Source organism: Pseudonaja textilis, chromosome 2 (genome assembly GCF_049901715.1).
Source record: "Pseudonaja textilis isolate UNSWEBS1 chromosome 2, rPseTex1.2, whole genome shotgun sequence".
Lineage (NCBI taxonomy): Eukaryota > Metazoa > Chordata > Lepidosauria > Squamata > Elapidae > Pseudonaja > Pseudonaja textilis.
The window spans coordinates 218,057,019-218,071,579 of NC_141991.1; the positions used below are offsets into that span (position 1 = coordinate 218,057,019).

Sequence of the window (14,561 nt, forward strand, 5' to 3'; positions counted from 1 at the left end):
TTTTGGAATCCGCTATATATTTGTAAATCCACTTTTAAATCTGATCTGAATAGAACATTGGGATATGTGCCAAATGAAATGTGACTCTGTGGGGTAGAAAGCTGTATTCTCCTTCCATTTATAAAATGTTTGCCCATATAGAGATTGTGCAGTTTAATAAATGTATATAAACAGAGTTTTAACTTCTTTTGTGACCTATCATTCACTATTCATGTTTTGGAAATGCTGTTGATTCTATAGTCTTGCAAGCTGTCTAGGTATATGCTTTATGGTTAATCAACATTAGGAAGCTTGTATTAACATAAACATTAATTAAGAATTAGAATTAGAAGAACTTTATTATCATTGTACAAGTACAGCGAAACTGTGGATGCACTCCAGCAACTGTTCGCAATGCAATAAAACCAAAGCACTTGAGAAAAATAGAGTACCCATGTCTCCATTTGCAATTTGAGAGTACAACATCTATGAATATACACAAAATATACATCCAACACTGACTGTAATGCTTAGCCGAGTATAATACACGGATTGTACTATAATATGTTATTATACATCTGAATGGGGTATTGAGATTTCACATCTTTTCACATCTTAATAAGGTAGTGACTGTGTTTATTTGCGGTTCAGATGGCCCAGGGAAAGAAACTATTTGTTAGTCTAGTGGTATGGGATTTTATTGACCTAAAATGCTGTCCAGACGGCAGCAGGTTAAAAAGATAATTGCCAGGGTGTGAGGGGTCTTCTATGATGGCCTTGATTCTGCTTTGGCAGCGGGACCTGGCTAAGTCTTCCAGGGAGGGCAGAGGGCAACCAATGATCTTTTGAGCTGTGTTTATCACCCTCTGTACAGTTTTCCTGTCCTCAACTGTGGAGCCTGCATACCACACACCTAGACAATATGTCAGAGTGCTCTCCACAGAGGCGTTATAGAAATCCAGCAGCAGCTTCTTATCCAGATTGTTCTTCCTGAGAACCCACAGGAAGTGCAGCCGCTGCTGAGCCTTCTTCACTATGGCCTTGGTATTAGGGGACCAGGAGATATCAGCTGAAATATGGATGCCGAGGAATCTGATCGTAGGGACAGTTTCCACTCGTTCTCCATTAATGATGACTGGGGCGTGGTCCTGTCCATGTTTCCTGAAGTCCATAATCAGTTCTTTGGTTTTATGGACATTCAGTAACAGATTGTACTGTGAACACCAGATAGACAGGTTCTCTACTTCTGCCCTATATGCCATCTCATCCTCTCCAGAGATGAAACCAATCACGGTCGTGTCGTCCGCAAACTTTATGATGGTGTTTGTTGCATAGCTTGGTGAGAAGTCAAAGGTGTACAAGGCCTATAAAGAGTAGGATATATTCTAGTTCTTAAATATAAATTATATAATATATAATCCCTCCTGCTTTTTTCTTTTATACACTATATCTAATGCATGTATACGCTGTGTTACAAGTGCTTTCCCCCTTTTTTGCCTATTTGGTGTTAGTCTTGTGCTGAGTCATTTGCCTTCCATTAAAAAAAAAATCCCCATCCCTGGCACAGATCCAACCACTTTCTTCTGACTAACTACTTCACTCTGCCACAGCCGTTATTTTAAGCAAGGGAAGTACAATACCCCTTTCTAATCAGGAAGGGTTTTTTAATCACATTAGAAATATTAAATAAAACAAGGTATTTATCATAATTATGTTTCTCTAGTTGCTTCAACATGCTTAATCTAGATCAGTTGAATGTCTAGTCCTATGAGGAAGTAATAGTATATATGCAGATAGTCTTAAATTATAATTTCAGGCAATTAAATTCATGCTATAAAGTTCTAAAGCTCACTTTACATTATTCAGAAACTAATGAGCAAATATTGATCATATATACACAGTCACTTATTTCTACTTATTGTTGTATTCCCTTTACATATAGACTTGATATAATATCAATAAGCATAACAAATGTCTTTCATGTAGATTTCCGAACTAGATAGCGGAATAAAAATTAAGTGAACATTTTAGATGTTACCTTAGTACAAGATTTCATAGTGAATTTTATACCTCTAAATGCATTATTTAAAATTCCTCAAGACTATTACCTCCCATTCTATTTGATATTCTATTTGTATACTATTTGATAATTAAAGGAAAAACACATGGGTCAAAACCCAAACAATAACCTGGCAAAATGCAAATTTCTTAAAATCTTAATAACATAAGGTAGGATCCAATTCCATTTTTTTCTGTGCTAGATTTATGCAGCTATCTTAGTACATAGCAGAGCTTCGATGATCTTGTGTGAGCTTAATAGTTAAATAGAATTGGACCTAGTTAATAATTATTTGGTGTGTGGGGATTTTAAGAAGGAACTAGGAAAAGAAATGAAGTGAAGAAGTCACCTTAGGAAAATACTATGACAAATCATTTCAGCATACCTCCAAGGGGATTAGGTAGATAGGTCCATAGTCCCACCAGGAGTCAAGTTTTTCTTGAGTGAGACATTACCTTGTCTAATGGAGTTACGTAAGAGTCCTGTTTGAGGCAGTTTCCATCATTTCATAAAGAGTATAATTTTCCTAATGAATTGTATCCTTAGTGCTTTCAAAGTCTGAAATATAAAGCTTTTTGATCTTTCATTCAGATTATGTTGAACAATGGCATCTCAATTCAAGTTACTGGAATTTGGGTAAGTCTTTTGGCTTTGCACACAGTCTTCTCTTCCCCTCTTTCATAAGTAAGCAACCTAATAAATATTCATTTTACTATACTTTCTGATTTTGTATATAAGGATTTGGAATTAGTTTCATACTTTGTCTCATTCCAATGCTGGAACCCTAATTTTAATTTTAGTGAAAATGGGAAAGAATAATCAAATTAGAAGATTTCTACTTAATTGTTGTTTACATGAATGGAAGAACAGAATTATTGTAAGAAAATGTACTTAAAGGTATGAGCTGATTAAGCCAAAAATGACAATTTACAGTAGTTCCCTTTAAAGATCATTCCCATTTTTAAAGAAATGTGACCATGACTCTTGACTATTCAGTATAATTTAATCTCAAAAGCATGCATTTATATAGTTTAATATTGTTCTGAAATATATATATTTAATTTCATGTCATTGTGACATTACCAAGTTATTTTTCCTCCACAGCAGAAACAACTATATCTAGTAAAACTTCCCAAGGTCATTGGCCTGTGTCTTTCTTTCCTAGGACCCAAGTATCATTTTTCTTAGTTTCTTGTCAGCTCATGTGATATCCTTCACATCCAGCTTTTATTAGCAGGAAATACTGCGATAGCTTTAGTGTCATGTGTACTATAAAGACAGGATTTTCAGGATATTTGACAACTCTTATATTTTCTGAAGTATTCTCAATGTAACAGAGAAACAGTTTATTACTGTTAAGTAGTGGCTGTCTCACCAACTTGAATAATGAAGTCCTTGAGGTCAATATTTTATACAATGATCCATTTAAGAAAGCATTCTTCTATCACCAAGCACTAAAACAATGGATGTCATAACATAGATCTATCTATTATCAATCTTAAATCTCACTATAATCAATCCAATTCTTTGGTTGCAGAAGTATCATCTGTTACTGTGCTAAAGCCAAGAATTTTCTACTTACAAAATTGTTTAGAAAAGAAGACAATACAATGATTTCCTGAGGCCAGTTCTGCTGCACATGAGCAAAGAAGATTTAAGCTTGCCTGAAGAGGGCTTTTGTCTGGAAGTGATTTACATATATTCCATGGAAGCTGTATTTTCACAAACTGCGGCAACATTGGTTTGGAAATATTACAAAATCTATCCAGTGCTATGTATTTATATGGTTATAACAAGAGACAAAAGAAAAATACTTGGCTGATGAGTAAAAGAAATGAAAATATCATGGGTTTCTGAAGCATCTTTCATTTTATTCACTTGTCATAAAAATGTAATAAAATGAGATGGGTCACCAGTCATTGCTGCCACCCAATTCTCAGAGGCTTCCATCCCATTTATAAATTGGCAATATTTTTTGACAGAAATAAAGCAAATTAGGAAGAATTGAATTTATGAAGTTATATTTGTGTGTACTAAATCCCAAATTTTGGGACATATTCTATGTTGTCTTGTTATAGTTGGACATATTTTCATCTCATTTGCTTCATTTTGATGAGAGCTAATCATTCTATGTCCCATCAGGGGGTGCTATAGTACTATTGCTTAATGATTTTTGTGGCCAGGGCTGCCCTTGAAATTAACTATGGGGAACTTAGGATTCAACAGTTGTAACATTGTCTTCAAATGTGTTGTCCTTTCCTTTTCAGGCTGAATTAGTGTAACCCAAAAAGGTATCATAAAATTGAAAAATAATAAAGTCTGCTGCAAGTAGCAAAAGGTAGTTAACTTGAACGTTAAGTTGTGCAAGTCTGTAACTGGAAGGAGTCAGAAGCAGAACAGAAGAAATTCTTGCAGTGCAGAGCATTTGGAATAGTAGAGGTTATAGAAGAGGTAAAGAACTTCTTGATAGAAACAATTGAACCATCAAGATATTAGAACTGGAGTTATGTAAAATATTGGGGTAATGTAAAAGTAAAGGTTCTGCTTGCACATACATGCTAGTTGCTTCCAGCTCTAGGGGGCAGTGCTCATTTCCATTTCAAAGCTGAAGAGCCAGAGCTGTCCAAGCCAGCAGTCTCTGTGGTCATGTGACTGGCATGACTAAATGCTGAAGGCGCACAGAATGCTGCTATCTTCCCACCAAAGTAGTCCCTATTTTTCTACTTGCATTTTTACATGCGTTCGAACTGCTAGGTTAGCAGAAGCTGGGACAAGTAATGGGAGCTCACTCTGTTACTCAGTGCTAGGGATTTGAACTGCTGAACTGCTGAGCTTCCTGGTCGACAAGCTCAGTGTCTTAGCCACTGAGCCAGCAAGTCCCGTAGTCTGTCTTAAAAAGTAGAAAGAGAATAAATAATCTGGCAAGGTAGAAAAAGTTATAGAACTATCAATGAAATATTCAGATATAGATAACCTCCATATTTTTAAGGGTTGTGAATCTATTGCTGTTTGTTCTTGATTGATTTACTTCAGTCTCTCTATTATAGATATACCACACTGAAAATGTGTCTCAACAGTAGCTTTGATTTTTCAGAAATCAAAATTTTCAGAAATAATCTCCATGGCCAATTTTTTTATAGGTTGAATAATAGCTATAAATCCTATTTTTGTAGTCCTAAAAAGCACCAGGGAATACATTTCAATTTTCTATTGTTCTCTATAGAGAACACTTAAACATTCACATTCTGTTCCCCAGAACACAAAATGTATTCAGCTTTGTTTGGGTATTTTCCCACGTCATTGTAGTTGTGCTTTTAAAATTGTAGCAATGTTTCGGCAGAATCTCATCTGCCATCATCAGGCTTCTGTATTGTGTTCATCTGTGAGTCAGACTATATATATATATATATATATATATATATATATATATATATATATATGTGTGTGTGTGTGTGTGTGTGTGTGTGTGTGTGTGTGTGTGCGCGCGCACGCGCGTGCGCGCTTTTAAAGTTGTAGCAATGTTTCAGCAGAATCTCATCTGCCATCATCAGGCTTCTGTATTGTGTTCGTCAGACAGAAGCCTGATGATGGCAGATAAGATTCTGCTGAAACGTTGCTACAACTTTAAAAGCACAACTATAATGACGTGGGAAAATACCCGAACAAAGCCAAATACCATACATGTAAGTACCCGCGAAAACTTAGTAAAACTTACAACTTGGAGAGCTGAATCTGAAACCACTTACAAAAATGATAAACTCTTGAAAAAATTAAAGAAATTAGAACATGACAAGAAAACCCCCAACAACTCACAACACCTGAAACAATTAGTATACAATGTTTCCAACAGAGAACTCACCAAAACAGAAACAGATGTCCTAACCAAAGGATTCAATTATACTATAGCACCCAAAAAAATCCCCACAGAATCCATCATATGTGCAGTAGAATCCAGCCTAACCAAATTAAATACAGATGAAGCTGATAAAATAAGACACCAAGTTACCAACACCCTATGCACAAGCAAACCACCCAAAAGCAACTTGCAGAAAGAAGAAATTAAAGCGCTACAAACCCTGAAAAGAGATGACAGCATAATCATACTCCCAGCAGACAAAGGGAATGCCACAATAGTAATGGACAGAAAAGACTATGAAACAAAATTGACAGACCTACTCCAAGACTCCACATACAAATCCATAAACACAGACCCAACCACATACCTGGAAAAATTAACCAAGAAGAAAATTATAACCAGCCACATGAGCAAAGAGATCCAACAGACAATCATCCCAAGAGAAAAATCTTCCAGATGCCCCAAACTATACGGCCTCCCAAAAATACACAAAGAAGGCATACCTCTCAGACCCATAGTCAGCTCCAGAGGAGCACCACTACAAAACCTAGGTAAACACTTAGCAAAACAGCTACAGCCCCATGCAGAAACAGCAGCTTCACATGTACAAAACTCATACCACTTCTTAGAAATGATCAAAGATCTACATGTGGAGCAAGAAGATCTGCTTGTAAGTTTTGATGTGTTTTCACTATTCACTCAAGTCCTGATAAAAGAGACCCTTGAAATCATCAAAAATAAATACGAACCAGCTAAACACCTCATGGAACTAACAGAACACTGCTTAACCAACACATATTTCATATACAAAGGACAAAGATACAAACAAATTGAAGGAGCCCTATGGGATCACCACTGTCACCCGTCATTGCAAACCTGTTCATGGAAGAATTCGAATCCAGAACCCTGGCCAATGCCATCCACAAACCCAAACTATGGTTAAGATACATCGATGACACATTTGTGATTTGGCCCCATGGAAAAGAAAACCTAAACAATTTCCTAACACACCTAAACAGCACACACCCCAAAATCAAGTTCACCATGGAAACAGAAACAAACAAACAACTACCATTCCTAGATGTACTAATCTACAAAAAAACAGATGGCACACTAGGATACACCATATACCAGAAGAAAACACACACCAACCGCTACCTCAACGCCCAATCCCACCACCACCCAGCACAGATAAACTCCGTGACTAAAACACTAATTACTAGAACCAAACGCCTGGCAGACAAGACACACATTAAGACTGAACTATGCACCCTGACTAAAGTACTGACAGCCAACGGCTTCCACAAAAGCAAAATCACCAGCTTGATCCACAAAAACACACTGAGACATAATAGAGACCCAGAAGATGAACAGACCTATGGAACAGCTACCCTGCCCTACATAAGAGGTACTACAGACAAAATTAGTAAGATACTACACAGACATCACATCAAGACTGCCTTCAAAACAGACAGAAAAATAGCAGCCATCCTTAGAAACCCCAAAGATAAAATTGACCTGGAAAACCAAGGCATGTACAAAGTCCCCTGTGCATCATGCCCGGCCACATACATTGGACAGACCAATAGAAGAATAAGTACCCGCCTGGATGAACACAAAAATGCAGTAGTCCAACACATGGAAGCCACAGGTCATAGCATCAACTTCAATGGCACCAAAACCCTAGCCACTATAGAAAATTCCAGCCACAGAATCATCAGAGAAGCCATAGAGATTGAAAAAAGACCAGAAAGCATGAATAGAAGAGATGATTCCACCAGACTGTCAATCATTTGGAAGCCTGCACTCAGCAACAAAAAAATATCCACACCACAAGCCAGGCAAACACCTGGGCACAGACAGATCCCCCCGATACCTCCAGCTCAAACACACCCCAACCAGGCATCCAGATGAAACCTAGCTTCCTAACTAATGATAGCCATCCATTTACCCGGAGCCAAGCTGCACTAAAGGCCTCCAATAAAGTAATACAATGTTGCCAGCCAATCAAGATACAAAAAGAACCAAAAAACAGACAGAAGATATTAGAAACACCAATCAAGCAGAACACAGCAAACTCCAAGACCAATAAACACAGACCAAGACTCCCAACCAATCAGGGTGAAGAAAAAACCATTCTGGCACAGCAATAGGCTGCCCCAAATTTAAATCTGAAACCACTGTAAAAGTCTGACTCACAGATGAACACTATACAGAAGCCTGATGATGGCAGATGAGATTCTGCTGAAACGTCGCTACAACTTTAAAAGCACAACTACAATGACGTGGGAAAATACCTGAGCAAAGCCGAATGCCATATATATATATGTATATACACATACACATACATACATACATACACAGTTCTTAGGGTAGGTCTCCCTCATATATTCTTTCAATGAAAAAATGGAGTTTATGCTGCATTTCGTGCCTTTATTTTAATCTTGAAGAAGATGAAAGAAGAACAAAGTTTATGAAGAGCCATGAAATAAGGAAAAATAAGGCTTATAGAAAGGAAGCCCAAAGGCTCTATTTAAAGGATGCAAAGCTCTCTCTTTATTAATTTAATAGAAAAATGCATCTACTCATGGGACTACTTAGATGATCTTCCTAGAGCAATTGTTTACTTATTATAATGGGTGGTGCTCAAAATTTCAGAAATATCACATTTTTACCTTCCTAAGAATTTTCAGCCAAATATATTGTCCTAAACATTAATTGCAAGTAAATTTTACATTGCATTCTGATCTGAAAATTGACCTCAAGAAGAAAAGAATGGGATTTGAATTACAGATATGTAAAAGTTATGTCACATGCCTTTAAAGTAAAAATCATTAATGGGAAGTATGGGAAAATAAATGGACTATAAATGCTCAATAAGTGATCAGTAGCAACTGTATTCATATATGTGTTACATTAGCCTATTTTTAAAATAACAGAATAACAGAGTTGGACGGGACTTTGGCAGTTTCTATTCCAACCCACTGCTGAAACAGAAAACGCTATACCATTTTAGACAATTGCGTGTCCAATCTCTTCTTAAAAATCTCTAGGGATGCACCCACAACTACTGGTAGCAAGCTGTTCCACTAGTTAATTCTTCTAGGTTGCTTCTCTCTTTGATTAGTTTCCATACATTGCTTCTTGTCCTGTCTTCAGGTGCTCTGGAGAATAGGTTGACCCTCTCTTCTTCTTCACCCCTAGTCCTTTTTTCATTAGAAATACCCAATTCCATTTCGCAAATGCTTTAGCTTGCACAATCATTTTTGTTGCTCTTCTCTGCATTCTTTTTAGATCTCAAAATCTTTTTTATATCATGGTGACCAAAACTGGATGCAATATTCCAAGTGTGGTCTTACCCAGTGGTGGGATTCAAATATTTTTACTACCGGTTCTTTGGGTGTAGCTTGGTGGGCATGGCATGGCTTGGTGGGTGTGGCTTGGTGGCATGGCAGGGAAAGGATACTGTAAAATCTCCATTCCTACCCCTGGGGAAGGTTACCACCGATTCTCCAAACTATTCAAAATTTCTGCTACCGGTTCTCCAGAACTGGTCAGAACCTGCTGAATATCACCTCTGGTCTTACCAAGGAATTATAAAGTGGCGTTAATACTACACATAATCTTGATTCTATCCCTCTGTTAATACACCTTAGGACTGTGTTGGCTTTTTTGGCAGCTGCCGCACACTGTTTCCTCATATTTAAGTGATTGTCCACTAGGATTCTTACATAACTCTTGAAATTACTGCTATTGAGCCAGGTACCACCTAAACTATACCTGTACATTTGCTTTTTATTGCCTAAGTGTAAAATCTTACTTTTCTCACAACTTAATTTCATTTTGTTTAGATAGAGCCCAAAATTCTAGTCTGTCAAGATCCTCTGTATCTTGAGCCTATCTTCTGCAGTGTTGGCCATTCTGCCAGCTTGGTGTCATCTGAAAATATTGAGTTCCCATTCTATCCCCTCATCTAAATCCTTTATGAAGATGTTGAAGAATACTGCGTTTAAGATAGAACCTTGGGTGCCCCACTGCGTACTTCCTTCCATGTAGATGTACTCCATTGTCAAAACCTTTTAAACTCCAGTTTACAGAAGCTCCATTTAAAAAACTCATTGGTTTCACACAATTGGGGAATGATCAGGCAAGTTCATACTATTTCCCATAATTCCAGATATATGAAACAACTTTTAGAGATCTCAGCAACAGCCATTTGTGGTTGAGAAGTTATAGGAGCTGAAATCCACATATGTTGAGCAGAAGACTATTTCATCCAAGTTTTGACAGCCAACTCTAGCATGTTTGAGCACAAGGAGAAGATTTGATTATGTACAGAGGTACATTAACAATAAGTTGTGGAATGGGCTTGGACTTGCTACTTGTCTTCCTATGTATATTCTGCTAAAAGCTGTTTGACTGGGGATATTAACAAACATACCAGAATAATAAATACTTATAATTACATCTTCCTGGGGCCAGAAAGTAATTGCGAGTTGTGCCTGATGGAAGTAGAGGAATAGTACCACTGAAGTTTGATAACAATTTCCATTGATAACAATGGAACATGCTCTTATCCCAGATTGGCAATGACCACCTGAAGGCCTCAAGAATATAAGAATGGCTTTCTCCTGCAATGTTTCCTAACTGAATGTTAACTTAGTACCTGAAAATTGTTGAATGAAATGTTCTTTATGTAATGATAATCATTTAATGCTTGAAACAAGCATTCAAGTTGCAGTAATCTTGTCTTATTTGTGTCAGGTCATTGAAATCTAATCTTGCTTCTGCCAAGTACTTATTAGATGCACTTAGATAAAGTATAGTTAAAGATAAAGATAGATAAGGTATAATTACTCAGCTTCTGCAACTACCCATCTGTGACTAATCAATAACATATGAATTTTTGCTTTATTAAAATAATAAATATCATTTTATCGAACTTGATTCAGGCAAGTTGTTTAAATTATGAATTTGTGTAATATATATGATCAGGAAAAATGTAGCTCACCAACTGATGGCAGAAAACAGCCAGTGATAATATAAAATAGACTCCCCGCCCCTCAGTAATGCTTCTAGATGTGTTGGACTACAAATGCCAGAATTCTATGAAGGCTACAGTTTTAACAGATACCAAAGTCATAACTTTGAGGAAGCTGACAAAGAATATATTGATGATAATTAAGGCAGGAAGAAGTACTTGATTGCAATAACTGAATTAAAGGTTCATCCAAAATCAACCTTGAATCACACTCTATTAGTTAATTAAATTCAGCTTGTTTAAATTTTAATCTAATTTATTTGTAATATAACAAATTTAATTAATAAATTGTTACATCTTGCCTATGAACAAGAAACTTTGGAAGTTCTTTAAAAATGCTCTTTGTAATGAGTAGCAAGGGCAAATGATAAATGATGCAATTGATTTTAAATTGCTCTGCCAGAAAAAAAAAACTTTTCTATAGACTGTAGAAAAACATCATCAAGCAGAGATTTAACACCCTCCAAAATTACCTGTATGGTTTACTTTGCCTTCATTTCCATGTGTGACTCTTGGGTTTCTATTTATAAACTTGCAAGCTTATATTACATTTTCTAATCATTTAGGACATTGTGAGATACATTACTTTTTGCAGAGTGAGATAAATATTTCATATGAGGACACAGAGAGAAAACAGGATTTGAAAATCTGGAAATCTTTATCAAAGAAATCTATGCCAGCAAGCTAGAAAGATGCATATGCAGAGGAAAGCTTTCTTGCAAAAACTTCTATAGATAAAAGCTCTGTATTTTCAGGACAATTATGTAGACTTTGGTTAGACGTGTTTTTTTTCCAAACCTTTAAACTTTGTCACATTTATCAAATCGCCCATCATTTATTTTGGTCTTATGTAGATGTTATTTTTAAAACAATGTGTTATAGAACAATCCCGATCAGGATGACTATCTACGTGCATAAACATGAACACATTTTATGAATTCTTTTCAGCAATGGAAATAATATCTATCACTTCCTCTTGATCTCCACTATTTACATATAAATTATGTAAATTATGTAAACAATAAGTTATTTTCTTACTTTTAAACTTTTGTTATAAGACTACCCTGATAATGGACATGTTGCATCGTGTGTGTGTATGTAAATAATACTGAATAAACTTATTGTCATAAAGAACTACAAGCTCCTGTTTTAGCTCCAGACAATATAAACAGGATTATACAGTGTAATCCAAATCAGATTACAATGTACTGAATATTGAACAAACAGAAGCCAGTATGATTTACACTGATCTATAAATCTAATGCATTTACTAACAATTTGAGAATCAAATAAAATTCTTTCTTTCTTTCTTTCTTTCTTTCTTTCTTTCTTTCTTTCTTTCTTTCTTTCTTTCTTTCTTTCTTTCCCTCCCTCCCTCCCTCCCTCCCTCCCTTCCTTCCTTCCTTCCTTCCTTCCTTCCTTCCTTCCTTCCTTCCTTCCTTCTTCCTTCCTAACAAGATGATTTGAATCCCAGGACTATTATTTTTGATCTTTATATTATACATACTTGATATTCTTTAGATAAATATTGTTACTGTAATATCGATCTTTGCTTATGATTTTCTTGATATCTTTTTGAAATTTAGCAGAAGATGATAAGTGGGTAGAACTAACTCTCTTTCAGGAAATAAATTAACTATGATGGAACACTTTGGCAACATGAAGAATTGTGAGAATTTAATGAACTGTAGTTAATGTGCATTATTGATTAACCAAAAATCTTTCTTCTTCAAACATTCTTCTAATCAGACATGTGTCTTTGTTGATTTGATTTATTCCTCTAATGCAGTCAGGAAATGTAATTAATATAAATAATAATAACAACAACAGCAATCTATTTTGGGATAGGGTAGTGGGTACTAATATAATATGTAATTCATCATTTTCATTCATTATTAAAAATAATCCCAAATATTCCTATAAATTTACAAGCTGGTAGAATTAGTTAGCTTATTTTCTTTCTACTCAGTAATAATGACAACAATATCTACAATTTCACAGTGACAAATAAATAACTGTGACAGGCAGACTTCCACTTTAGTATACACTAGAGTTCATAATTTAAGGTTCCTAGTTGCTACAAAATTATTTTTAATATAATAAAAAATAAAATTATCAAACATATTGCAAGTCTCACCATTATGTTTCATTAATTGAAATATATTAGTTGCATTAATTGAAAATGAAGTTGAATTATACTAGATTGTCCCCATCCAAAACCAGTCCAAGATATTTTATTTACAAGTCACTACTAATGAAGTTATTTTGCCATTTTGGCAGTCATTGAATAATTATCATTTGCTTCCTTTTTACACCTCTCAAAATCTGGTAGAGATGACTGCCTCACTAAGAAAGACTAGTGTAGTAATTACAGAATATGCACTGGTGCTTTTAAAAAGGCAGCACACTTTAAAAAGTAAGGTGATTAAAGATGTTTAGCAGCAATTTATAGATTAAAATCTATCTATATACTACTAAAATGTTCATGTTTACCCCTTTAACGGGGTAAAACAGTGCTTCATATAGCAAGAATATTTGAACCAAAGGACCTCAGATGAGCTAAATATATAGAATGTCTCCAAAATCTGTGACCCCTGACTCCTATGTGACTGAAATTTGGCAAACTTTAATTTTTATGATATACAAATTATCATAAAGCATTTATGATATATAATAGGTCATAAAACATTTCATGTGGTCAGCTTCTGATGTTTGACAATTCAACCTGGGCTACTTTCAAGGCAGATATATCTCTGAATATCCCCCTTTTTAAGTATTTTTGTCATGTTATAGTGATAGAATGGTGGAGTTACAGAAAGGACAAGCTGTCTGCATGAAGGTTTTTTGAGCTATGCATGATCCAGAACGGACACGATACAATTTTTCTTTCTTAGGTAATGGAGAAAACAACAACCATTTTATTCATACAAAAACTCCATGTAAATTATATTTGATGTTGAACTGATGCTTAAAAGACATCTCCTACCAAATCTGGGTCAGCACAGGAGCACAAAAAAACAGTTAATTGAATATACTCAGTCTTGGCCTTCAATGTAATACTAACAAGAATTTATAAATATAAACTGAAAGAAAAGCTAACAAAATAATATGTAAATGAAGGCACTATTTGATGGTGGATAAACAATGCTACATGAGGCACTACTTTGGTTAAACATTGATTGATGCTGAAGAATAGTGCAGATCAGCCTGCAGCAAACTGACCCATTGATTCTTAAGTAATGTCAAACATAGTATAAATTAGTCATGATAAAAAGATGGTTGCCTTCACTGACTAGTGGGAATACATACTGTATTAACAGGAGATATGTATTTTTATTTTTGCCCTAAAATGATGAAATTAGACTGGGGAATTGGGTTAGGGAACAGATGACCTAGTGATTAAACAAACTGGTTTCTTGAGAAAGACACAATGAAGTCATAGTAATCAGACCTCTATGACTTAGAACAATTTTTCAATTTATTTCTTTTCATTGGATAAGCAAATAAAGTCATCATCCTGAGTTTTATTCATGTGTGAAAGATCATGTAGTAATATCTCACGAGCAAATTATTATAACAAAAAAATTATTGCTATTATGACTAGGTGTAGGCTGAAAATTGCTCCA

General features: G+C 35.4%; 1 long non-coding RNA gene across 2 annotated transcripts in view; it reads left to right on the plus strand.

The window, feature by feature from the left end:
* Positions 1–14,561, plus strand: part of LOC113445399 (uncharacterized) — a 95,157-nt gene that overhangs the window by 16,425 nt on the left and 64,171 nt on the right. For both annotated transcript variants that reach the window (XR_015741512.1, XR_015741511.1), the window contains exon 2: positions 2,630–2,674. This is a non-coding gene — a long non-coding RNA (uncharacterized LOC113445399). The remainder of the gene's footprint in view (positions 1–2,629; positions 2,675–14,561) is intronic.